Source organism: Uloborus diversus, unplaced genomic scaffold (genome assembly GCF_026930045.1).
Source record: "Uloborus diversus isolate 005 unplaced genomic scaffold, Udiv.v.3.1 scaffold_484, whole genome shotgun sequence".
NCBI lineage: Eukaryota > Metazoa > Arthropoda > Arachnida > Araneae > Uloboridae > Uloborus > Uloborus diversus.
Genome location: NW_026558664.1, coordinates 32,880 through 43,938, shown reverse-complemented (window position 1 = coordinate 43,938; position 11,059 = coordinate 32,880).

Below are 11,059 nucleotides of genomic sequence, written 5' to 3'. Positions count from 1 at the left end.
GGTCACTCGTCTGGTCAGTGCTAATTCTGTATTAACTACCAGTTTGTTTGGCACTCGAGGCTTCCTTAAGAAGTTTTCCACCACCAGTTCAATCAATCAACGCCGGGCTGATTAGTGCTAATAAGTACGAAACTGCAGTCTTCGGCAGGAATTGCTTGAGCCCAGGCTATAGGGCAGTAATTAACTGAATGATTTTTATATTCAAACATTTAATAGAAATCAAGCAATTAGTTGCTTTCAATCCTAACTGAAATAATAATTTTATGCTAGAATCTAGAATTTAAATTTTTCAGCGCAAAGTTGTACCTTAAGATTAAGCAAATCATTTAGTGAAATCCCGAAGTCTCTAAGTGGTCTAGCAAAACCAGGCCTCAGATTACTCCGTGATAATCAGGCCAAGTGTAATAAAAGTGCTTAAAAATGACAACTTCTTAAAAACAAATTTAAATAATACACTTTTAGAAATAAAATCATCTGCAAATAGTATCAACGCAAAGGAAAATGAAAATGATACTATTTTTTTCTTTATTCTGTAAAAGTTTTTAAACTGAGTGTACAGAAATACACCGACGTATACTATCCCGAATCACATCAACTCGGAATTACAAGATCTCTTAATTTTATCACATGGCAAAGACAGAATGCATTTCACGAGTGCATTAGTGGCTTCATTGTGCTTTAATACACAAATAATACCAATTTAAATATGTTGTCATATAGCTTCCACTAATATTTATTCGCAACTCCAGAGCTCGAATACGCTACCTTGCGGATATTTACAAAACTGCCGAAAGAACTAAAACATTGCGTTTCACGTGTTCATTTCGGGTCAAAAAAAAAAAAAAAAAAAACAGTTTGTTATGTGTATTTTTTTTTTTTTTATTTGCGTAATTCATCATTTGGAATCGTCATTCGCAACAGCGTAACATCAAAATATCTGATATAAACTTTGAGTACACATTTTATTTATCTTGTTCTGAGTGAATTTGAATAAGTATCAGTTTTTCAATTCGATGAAAAAAACCCGACTTAACAAAATTGACTGGACATTAGGGCCATGCTGAAAAATTACTCTTTTCCTTAACCTAATTCCACATTAATGATTTAAATAACCTTGTTGTCACTACAGCATCCAACTGAAATGGACAGTATGCAAATAAATTTTCTTGAAAATATTTATCGCGGAACAGATTGAAAAATCCAGAAAGAATGTTAAGAATTTGAACAATAAAAAATAAAATTTTGGAAATTTTATCGCTAAAATATCGCGCCAACTTAACTTTATTGCTCTGCAAAAGCTGTCATTATCGATGGAAGAGTTTTGCCAAAATCTGTTTATAGGGTTACGATTTTAAAATTGTGTGAAAGAATAATGTATCTTGACAAGATTTCGCATATCAGTTAAATCATTTCCATGACGAATGAATTAAATGCATGATGATTTCTTTTGATATCCAATCATATAGTCATAGAAATAAATTATCTAGTGTTAAATGTTACTCTTGACAGTTTGTCACGTATGTGCACTATGTGACAAAAATGTCAACAAATGCCGGAAATGTCACGAAACTGGAGATAATATGTACTAATGTATAGAAAAAACGGTACAAAATGAAAATGCTTTCGAAGCGAACCAAAAATTTATGAATTCCGAATTCAACATCGTGAAAATGGCTGCTTCAAAACAACTTACTGTGTGTTCTGCATTGATTTTTTACTTTCGTAATACTTTTTGATTTCTAATCTCTTTCTACATGGGTCAGAATAACCAAAAGACTTTGAAAAATCTTTTCAAATGAATAAAGAACAAAAAATCATGCATGCGAACAAAAATTTCTCTCATTTCCTAAGTTTAGAAGCAATTTATACGTTACAGCGTGCGTTTGTTTTAGTTTTTTCATCCGCCATTAGACAGTGACTGCAGCGCCCCTTATAGTTTGTTGGAGTTTCGAATTAAGTAGATATCAAACGTTTTTTATATCATTCGTTCGAGCCGAAGCATCGGTATCTACCAGTTTTTCGTAAGCGTCTCTTAAGTTTTTATACTCTTTGCTAAATAATTCCAGTAGGACGTCGCTACCGTGCAACAGTAAAATCAGAGAAATTACAAGAGGGAGAAGTGACATTGTGTGACTGGCATTGCCGAGAAAACAACGACTTTTAAAAACGACGGTATGACACAAAAGCTGACATTCAGGGAAAGTGAGCGTACGGTTGGCGCCAATGTTGAACTGGAGTTTCTCGGAATTGGCAGAGGTTGCTGTAGCTTTTGACTCGGAATTCCAAGAAAAAAGAGGGGCTCAAGTTTGTTGAGGGGAACACATTACCACAGACACGACGGGACACTAATTAGCACCCCGATTTCCGATCAACAATAGCAAGATAGGTTTTTGTGACCGTTCTGTATTCCTGGAAAAATAAAGAAAGAATGAATGAAAAAAAAAAAAACACAAAAGTGATTTATGTTTAAACTTTATTTAAAATACATTCATATTAATACGTACTGAAATAAGAAGATTAATTTTGATTATTGGTGTAATATGTAGTTCCAGAAAAATTCTTCAACCATTATTTTCTTGTAGCCCAATAGTTACTTTAATTAAAATGACCTGCTTCTCTTGCCTAAGGAATCATTTATGTTGTAAGTCACGGGACGTGGGAGCGTCCCGGCAGCCAAAGAAACCAACCGTCAGCAGCCAACAAAAGCAAATCCACCGCCAAGAAAGATAGAAGAAAATAAACGCGACTAAGAATACGCGACGGAACAAGTTGGGATTTTCTGGGGTTTTCACCCCTCTGTATCTCAGCCTCATGAAGGTGGCCCGGAGTTGATTTTTGTTATACTCAATATCCAGTGGCTCCTGACGATGTAAACCAAAATACAATCCCCTGGACCATCAGGGGGAGGAGGAATTTAATTTACAAAATCGCTGTTCAAAAAAGTTTTCTTTTTCTTTGAGAGGGCCTACAGCCCAGACGAAAAAGAAATCAAGCTGAAATTTAGCATACACATTCCTTGTGCCCTACTGATGTGCCTTTTGTGCCATTTGACCCTCCTCTCCCTCCCCCCTCGTTTTTACCCCCCAAATTTTGTACCTTCCCGGGGTTCTATCACAGATTCCCGGGAGGCTATGGTAATGATTTTTTGTATACATATTCTTGGGGGGGGGGGGGGGGGGCCATTGAGTACATATACAAAAATTCAACCGCCAGGGACATGACGGGAAGGAGCAATTAAATTTTGAAAATCACTAATTTCCCCTAAATTCCTATGTACTTACTCTCAGCTCATACGGTTTGTTAATCTCGGACTGCAATTGCAAGGTTAGAACAGATCTAACAGTTATTACAAAGTTATCTTAGGAAATGAAATTCAATCAGGACTAAAACAGATCCAACAATTGCAACTAGAAGTTAAATCGCGGATATCGCAAATTTGCCACAGCGACTGCGCGTGCGCGCGGACTTAACTCATTGGGCTTTCTGTTTTAAGATTCCATGTTGTTTGTTTATATTTAAGCAGAGAAACAAGTTAATGAATGAGATTAGAATGCTGCCCCCCCCCCCAAAGTTTAACCGATACGAAATTTCCTCCCCCCTTTTTTTCCAGTTTTGATATATTTAAGGGGGGAAGAAATTTTAAATGTCGGCGTGAAACTGGGGTTAAACCATTAGAATATTTTGCGTGACATATTTTATGAAACTGTACGCATATGAATACGACACATATGACTTTTTAATTGAAAGCGAAAAACAGCACTTTTTTATTGGTTTGCTTCTTTTCTACTTAATGCATTTTTCACAAACAACACATTATGAATTGAAAATATATGAACTACTAGCAAAAATACCCGGCGATGCCTGGGTCAGTAATAATTATGAGAAAAAATCGTTACTTGCTTTTGTTTTCTGGTTTAAGTAAAAGAGTTTAAAACACATCTTTTTGACGTGATTAAAAATCGAGTTTCTTCCTCACCCATAAAAGTAAAATAGCAATAAGTATAAAGAACGAAATAGTATTGATTTAGAAACGAAAGCACTATATTTAAGCATATACAAATTTCCGAAACATGAAGTTATTCTTCTCATGTTTAAACAGATTAACCTGTTGATACTTTTTTTTTAACATGGAGTCTAAAACCTTCTCTGTATAACTATTGAAGTTGCTCGTAATCCCCTTATACTTGCTATAGTTATTTTGGGAAATTTCAATCATTGTGGGCTCTTGGTGCGATTTTACAGAATTTGCGGGAATCGTTTTGGGGTACCTTCGATGATGCTCCCCTCCTCCTTTCCTTACTTTGTAAAACGATATGATATTAATTTTCGTTACAAAGATATTATCGTCAGGTGCTGAGATACTTTTGGTCACCATAAAATGGCGCTAAAGAGTTTCATCCGAAAGGTTTCCAAAATAAGTAGTAACATTTGGCGATTGTTTGAAATTGTGCAAAGAGGAAAAATTAATGAAAGTTTTTGTGCTGTTTATGGATTTGCCTAATTTAGTTGCTGGATTATTTAACACAGTAAAAAAAGTTTTTTAAAGATTCTTTGATTGGCGATATTTTGTTTACATGGTGAAAGCTGAAAAACATTATGACCTAGTCTTCGGCTTCAAAAACAGCGACGTTGAAAAAAAACTGCCAAATGCATCAGCTATGGAAATCTTTCTTCAAAAATTTTGGCGATCCGCTGGTTGATTGGATAATGAGTAAGTGGTTCAATCAGCATAAATAATAATAAAAACCATTAATTACATTAAAGTTCCGTTTAAATGGAAAATGATCAACCAAATCCTATATTATTTGCCAATCTTGTGCAAAAATCTTACTTCAAGATTTGACTTGAGAAAAGCCTTGAACAGTCACGAAAAGCAAAGATAGTGAACAATACAACAATTGTCGCTATCGGACAGGGAGTTGAGATGATACACTAAATATTGTACTGAGTTTAGGAAAGCCTTCGAACATGGAACTAAAAAGCTCATAACTCGTTTTTTATTCTACTTAGAAATTTCGAATAGGTGCCATCTTCAACAGAAAAATCAGAGCTTTCGATGGACATATAATGTAAATATGTGCAAGTATTTTTTCATCCCCTATATTAGAGAATTTATACGAAAATTGTATTTTATTGCTCCCCTAAGGGGGTTTTGCCCCCCATAACGGGACGAAAACTACCCTATGTGTTACTCTGATGCATAAGCTATATTATTGTAAAGTTTCATCAAAATCCGTTCAGTAGTTTTTGCGTGAAAGAGTAACAAACATCCATACATCCATACCGACAAACTTTCGCATATATAATAGTAGTAAGACGTGTGTGGCTATCCGTGCTTTGCAGTAATTTGCTAGTAGACAAAATTTTTGCAATTAATTTAAGCAAGACTTTTATTCAGCTTAGTCCGCGCGCATCATGCGCAGTCGCTGTGGCAAATTAAGGATATCCGCGATTTGACGTCAAGTAGAGTTGTATAGATCTTCTGACACATTCAAATTTAAAATATTTAATGGCTTAGGTTTTTTTTTTTTTCGCTTGGTGAAACATGCGTTATTTCGTCTTTTTAATGAACTTTTAAACAAAACTAGGTATTAAACAAGACCATAGACTAATAATAAGAGTAGACCGAGCTATGGCAACCCTTTTGCTGCTCATAAACCAAACCATGTGACTGGTGGATATCCTAGCAACAGCGGGCGTTGAGCGTAGCAGACGATCAACGCTCGCGAGAAATAAAATAAATAGAATTGATGGAACACGGAAGAATGATCTTTTATGGAGTCCGATTTGTAAATTTGTTATTCTAAGATGTAAATATTTTGTTAATATAGTGAGTTTTTCGTTTAGATAGTACTGTGCACTTTCTTTAGTCAATTTCAATAACTCTTTTAGCAATTAAAGATGCAAGCGCCGAAAAAGAATCGGCAAACGGTAAGATTTTTACCTACAATTTCAATTTAAGATACCGATTAGTACATTTTTGCCTTGACGCAAAACGTTTACGCCATTACGTTTACGCCAACGCTGACGTAGCAGTTCCGAATGAAATAAAGTTACTGAAAACTGCGATCAAAAACTAATTATTAATGTCAAAATAATGTATAACTGAAAGAAAAACAGTTCAATCTCAGCACCTGGAAAAAAATTCTAATGAAAACACATTACGTCTTAAAATACATGTCGAGTGCCAAACTATAGATAATGTTTCCATCTAGCAACCATGCTGCCAAAGTCTTCGCCAAGCCCTTCCACTAGTCACGTGATACATCTATGAACCAATTTTCTTCATCAGCAAGAATGAGAAAGCTCGGTCTACTCTTATTATTAGTCTATGAACAAGACAAAAACTTTCATCAAGAGAAAGATAAATTACCAAACAATTAAAATTATCCCATAAAACGTAAAATAATCCACGATTTAAGAAAAAATGTCATTAAAAAATAAAAAGTGAAAAGCTAGATTAAAATAGCCCGCAAGCTGTAAAAGATTTAAAGAAACCTTCATGAAAATGTTGAATAATCCGTCAAATAAAGAAACTAATCAAATTTATTGCGAAGTTGTAAAATACTCGAAAACAATATTATTTAAAATATAGTATTTTAGTATCCAAGAAGTTTTCTTTGCAACAGAGAGGATACACGGATTGCAATAAAACTTAAACTGCCCGTTCTCGCAAAACGAACATAGAATCTTAATGGTCAGAAAATAACTTGACGTAAAATTAGGCTAGCCATTATTGTTAATTAAAAACACAAAACAGCGTTGTTTCAATTGAAAACTTTCAGACTTGAAGTTCTCAGTTCTAAAAAATACAGACAAAGTAATAATATCAATGCAAAAAGATGTGATATCTCATCAAAAACAACCCTGTTGTAAAAATTTCCCCGCCAAGAAAACCTTTAACTTTTCCGTACAAAAAAGAAAACCGGCATCCTAAACCCAAAAATACTCAGCCTTAAAAAATTATGATATCTAGTTTGCCTGCCAAGTATCTGCCAAACTATCATACTCCCTCTTCTCCTCTTTCATCACACCTACTTCCATTAGAACCTCCTCCCACCTTCAACTCCTCAGAAATATGGATAGATCCTTTAAATTGTTTATCCCGTTTGGCGGGAAGCTTTCGAAAGTGAAGTGGTTGCTTGGTGAGCATTTGTTAAAAAGAAAGAATAATATGGATTGCATATATATTTTTGAATGTTTAATATTTTTGATACTTTCTAAGCAAATATAATGAGTAAACTGCATTTGATTTGTAAGAAGTTAGTTTTTCTATTTATAGTAAATTTAATAAGGTATAAGTTAGGACTTTTATTAAGTACTAAAATTTTTAGAGCATGTTACAATAAATACATGAAACATTTGCTTGATTCAAGTTGATGACTACTAAGATTTCCTTAGGTGATTACTGTGGTCATTTAGCGAGAAACATTTTGAAATAATGTGCAAAATAAAAGAGTGGTTAGACTACACCCCGCCCCCCCACCACAACCAATTTGAATTTTTTAGTAAAAGTGGGCATTGTTATTAATGGCAGTACTATTACTACTTATTCTTTCTGCTTAATACTGTTATTAGTATTTAAATTATTGGTCGCTAAATCAGTGTACATAAAATGAACACAAAGATTACAAAAGATCGTTTAAGTTTTTAAAAATATAGTTTTGGATGTAACACTAATGCAACTGCTTATAAGAATGAAAAATTTAAAAACCAAACAGAAAAACATTGTCAAAGCAACAAATTCGTCCTTCCAATTAAAACATTACACTTATTTGCATTATTTCAAGCTGTGAATTTACCAGATTTTCATTTTGTAACGTTTAAATTAATTAGAACATGAATAAAATATCCCACTACTTTAAATTTTTTGTAATGGAGTTAAGCCTATCGATCTGAGTCAATCACAAAAATTAGCCAATAATAAAAATTTTCTTTAACGCTATTTAATGTTTTAAAATCAATATTTTAAGACCGCTAAAATCTTCATTCCCGTGACATTTTCCTTAAATCTTAGAACGCTTTCAGTAAAATTTAACCATTTGATTCACTCTGTTTTGGAACATTCAAATGAAAGTATTAAATTACCCGATTTATTTTACACTTTATTTATTACAAACTAGGTAGGGTGTCCGAGAAAAACGGAAAACATCGGATAGCGGTCCACAGAGAGAAAGAGCTTTGGAACCTCTGGTTAGTTACAACTTGAGTTACCTGTTTGTGGCGGAGAAAGCAACGTGCAGGAGCAAGCTAGATGATTTTCTTCTGCTTCTCTTTTGTTCTTTATTTTGCTTTTCTAGCCTTTAAACTTAGAAGTACCGCGTGGAGGAAAAAGTGTGTATCAAAATATTTTTTATTTATCGACAGATTCCTTTCGGCTCAATAATGATTAAAAATGAGTAAGTTATGATGTAGTGCTTTCAGTTGGTTGTGATTAGCATTCAATCAGTAATAGGTTTAAATGAGTCTTGAGTATTTGAAATTTTAAACTCTTTTGCTTATAACATTCAATTTTATCTCTCTCACACTGTCTTTTTCTTTTTTATCCGCTACTTCTCGGCCTAAAAAATTAATTTCAAAAAAATAAATAAATGAATGAAATAAAAAAATAATTTAACAAGACAAGGATATTAGTGTACAAACACGATATCAAATGCATAAGTATATCCAATGAACAGTTTTATCCCAAGCTCTTTCAATTTTGATTCCTTGAAGTCAGATTTTATGGTGATATATCATTTTTAATTTAATGTTTGTGATAAACTGATCTGTAGGTTTCGTACATGCAGTTAGAAAAACATTGTGAAGAATGGGGAGAGAAAAATACAAAATGAATCAAGTCACAATTCCTTCCGAACAGCAAATAGCCGGCTGAACAACTTAGTCCTTAGAATCCGTTTCATTGATTTCTTGTTTTATGGGCACTTAACTCTTCATAAATTGCACTTAAAATGAATCAGCAGCATAAAACTAACACATGAATTATGATTAGAATAAGATGGGTAATTTTCGAAGCTTTGAACAAAGAAAGCTACGTGACAATTTTTTAAACAGAAACATTTGGCATATGACAGGAAATATCCAACGTTGTTTAGCACAAATAAACAGATTTCAGAATACATGTGTTTCGAGGTTTCAAGGAGCCCCTTTTTCAATTCAAAGGTGTGAGCTTCTAGATGTAAAGACACCCAGTAAAAGCAATGAAAATGGACAGCAGACAGTTTAAATATCAAAATAAGCAATAACAAAAGTATTAGCAATAACAAAAGTAATATAATAACCTGTAAGCAGGGCCTGATTTAGAAATTTCCGGACTGTGACCAAAACATACCTGTGGTGGCCCCCTTGAATTGCAGGGGTGCCCACAAGGGGGGGGGGGATTATGGCGCAAGTTGCGCCATCAAAATTTTTGGGGGGATTTTTTTTTCCTAGAACATTTTTTTCTTTAGAACATGAAATTCTTGAATTTTTGAAAGAAAAAATATTTAAACTTATTGAACAAGAAATAGAATGCATTAATAATACTTTTTTCACGTTCTCTTCAGGGCCGTCGCCAAGACGGGGGGGGGGTGCCACACACTCCAGTTTTTCAGAAGTGGGGCCGCCAATTTCGTTTTTGCGATGAAAACGAAAGAAGAGAAAGGGCCAAACTCTTCGCTGTTTTAAAAAATTAAAAATGGTAATTATAAATGAACAATTAAAATAATAGTAACAAAAAGTATTTTTTCTGTAAAATTTGAATGGAAAATGTAATCTTAAAATACAATTTGGAACATCCATGATTCTTTTTTATTAAGAGTCGCGGAAATGAACGCTTCAAACATTTTTATTAACCAAAAAAAAAAATATTTCAATACAGTACACTCTTCACTAGGCCGCAAAGTGGGTATGTCTGCCTAGTCGGAAACTATGGGGCTCGGCTCAAATTAAAGTATTGTGCATAAAGTAAAATTAGCATAATGGGAGGGAAGAAAGGCGACAAAACTAACATGGTGCACACCTTGTCTCTCGACGGCCCTGGTTATACAAAATTATGCTTTATGGTTCTTCAGTTTAAAAAAAAAAATGAAAAAAAAAACATAAATAAATAGGACAGCTTCATTAGAATAGCCCATAGGATAGGGTTCGCCGAAACATTCCTATATGTTTTTTTTTTTTTTTTAATGAAAAATATTGTCCTGAAAATCATTGCTAAGTGGAGAAAAATGTATGGGTCGCCGAAATAAATGTGAAATAGAGAGGAAAAAAAATAATAAAACAGTTAAATGCAAACAGAGATATCAATGTATTGTAATGAATACTCACACTAAAAGTTCTAAATTTTTGAATGTAAAAATCGTAATTAAATCACAGCTTAATCAAGAGATGCAAGTGCATATTTAAAATAAAATTGAAGTGGAATAGAGACCTAAAGTATCGCAGGAAATTACCACATCCGTTCAAAATGATAAAAGTCCTGTTTCCAAGGCCGCAAACGCTTGTATTGCAAGAAAACAAAAATATTAGGGGGGGGGGGGAATTGAAAGTTTTATTATGGAAAATCCAAGCAAATAATCATGTTTGGCAAAGGAAAATTGGAAGAAAATATTACCACAATATGTTTATCAGTAATTAAAATTGACAATGAAGATAGGAGGGACGTAGCCAAACTGAAAGGAAGAGTGGGGAACTCCAAACCCTTCTTTTTACGTCCCCAAAGCTGGCCTGGAAGTCAGTTTTTAAAATTTAGGTTTTGAAAAAATTCCGGAAAAATTGTTCTTAAACCCCATCCTTTAGCCTAACGTCATTAAAGCTGGCCTACACCTGAGTATTTAGGACTGCAATTTCGAAAAAACCATGAGAGTGCTCCCAACGTAACCTCCGAGAAATGCCCTCTCAATTAATCTTTCATCCTCATTCAAGGTCGAATAAATTTCGTCTTTTGGACTTTAATTTAAAAAAAAACTCCCTGAGTTGTTTCGAAACTGTCGTGCTCCAAATATTACTGGAGTGGAGATCATCAAAAATATCATTGTTAAGGCCTCAATTTAGAAAAATTTTCAGGGGTGAGATCTCCATA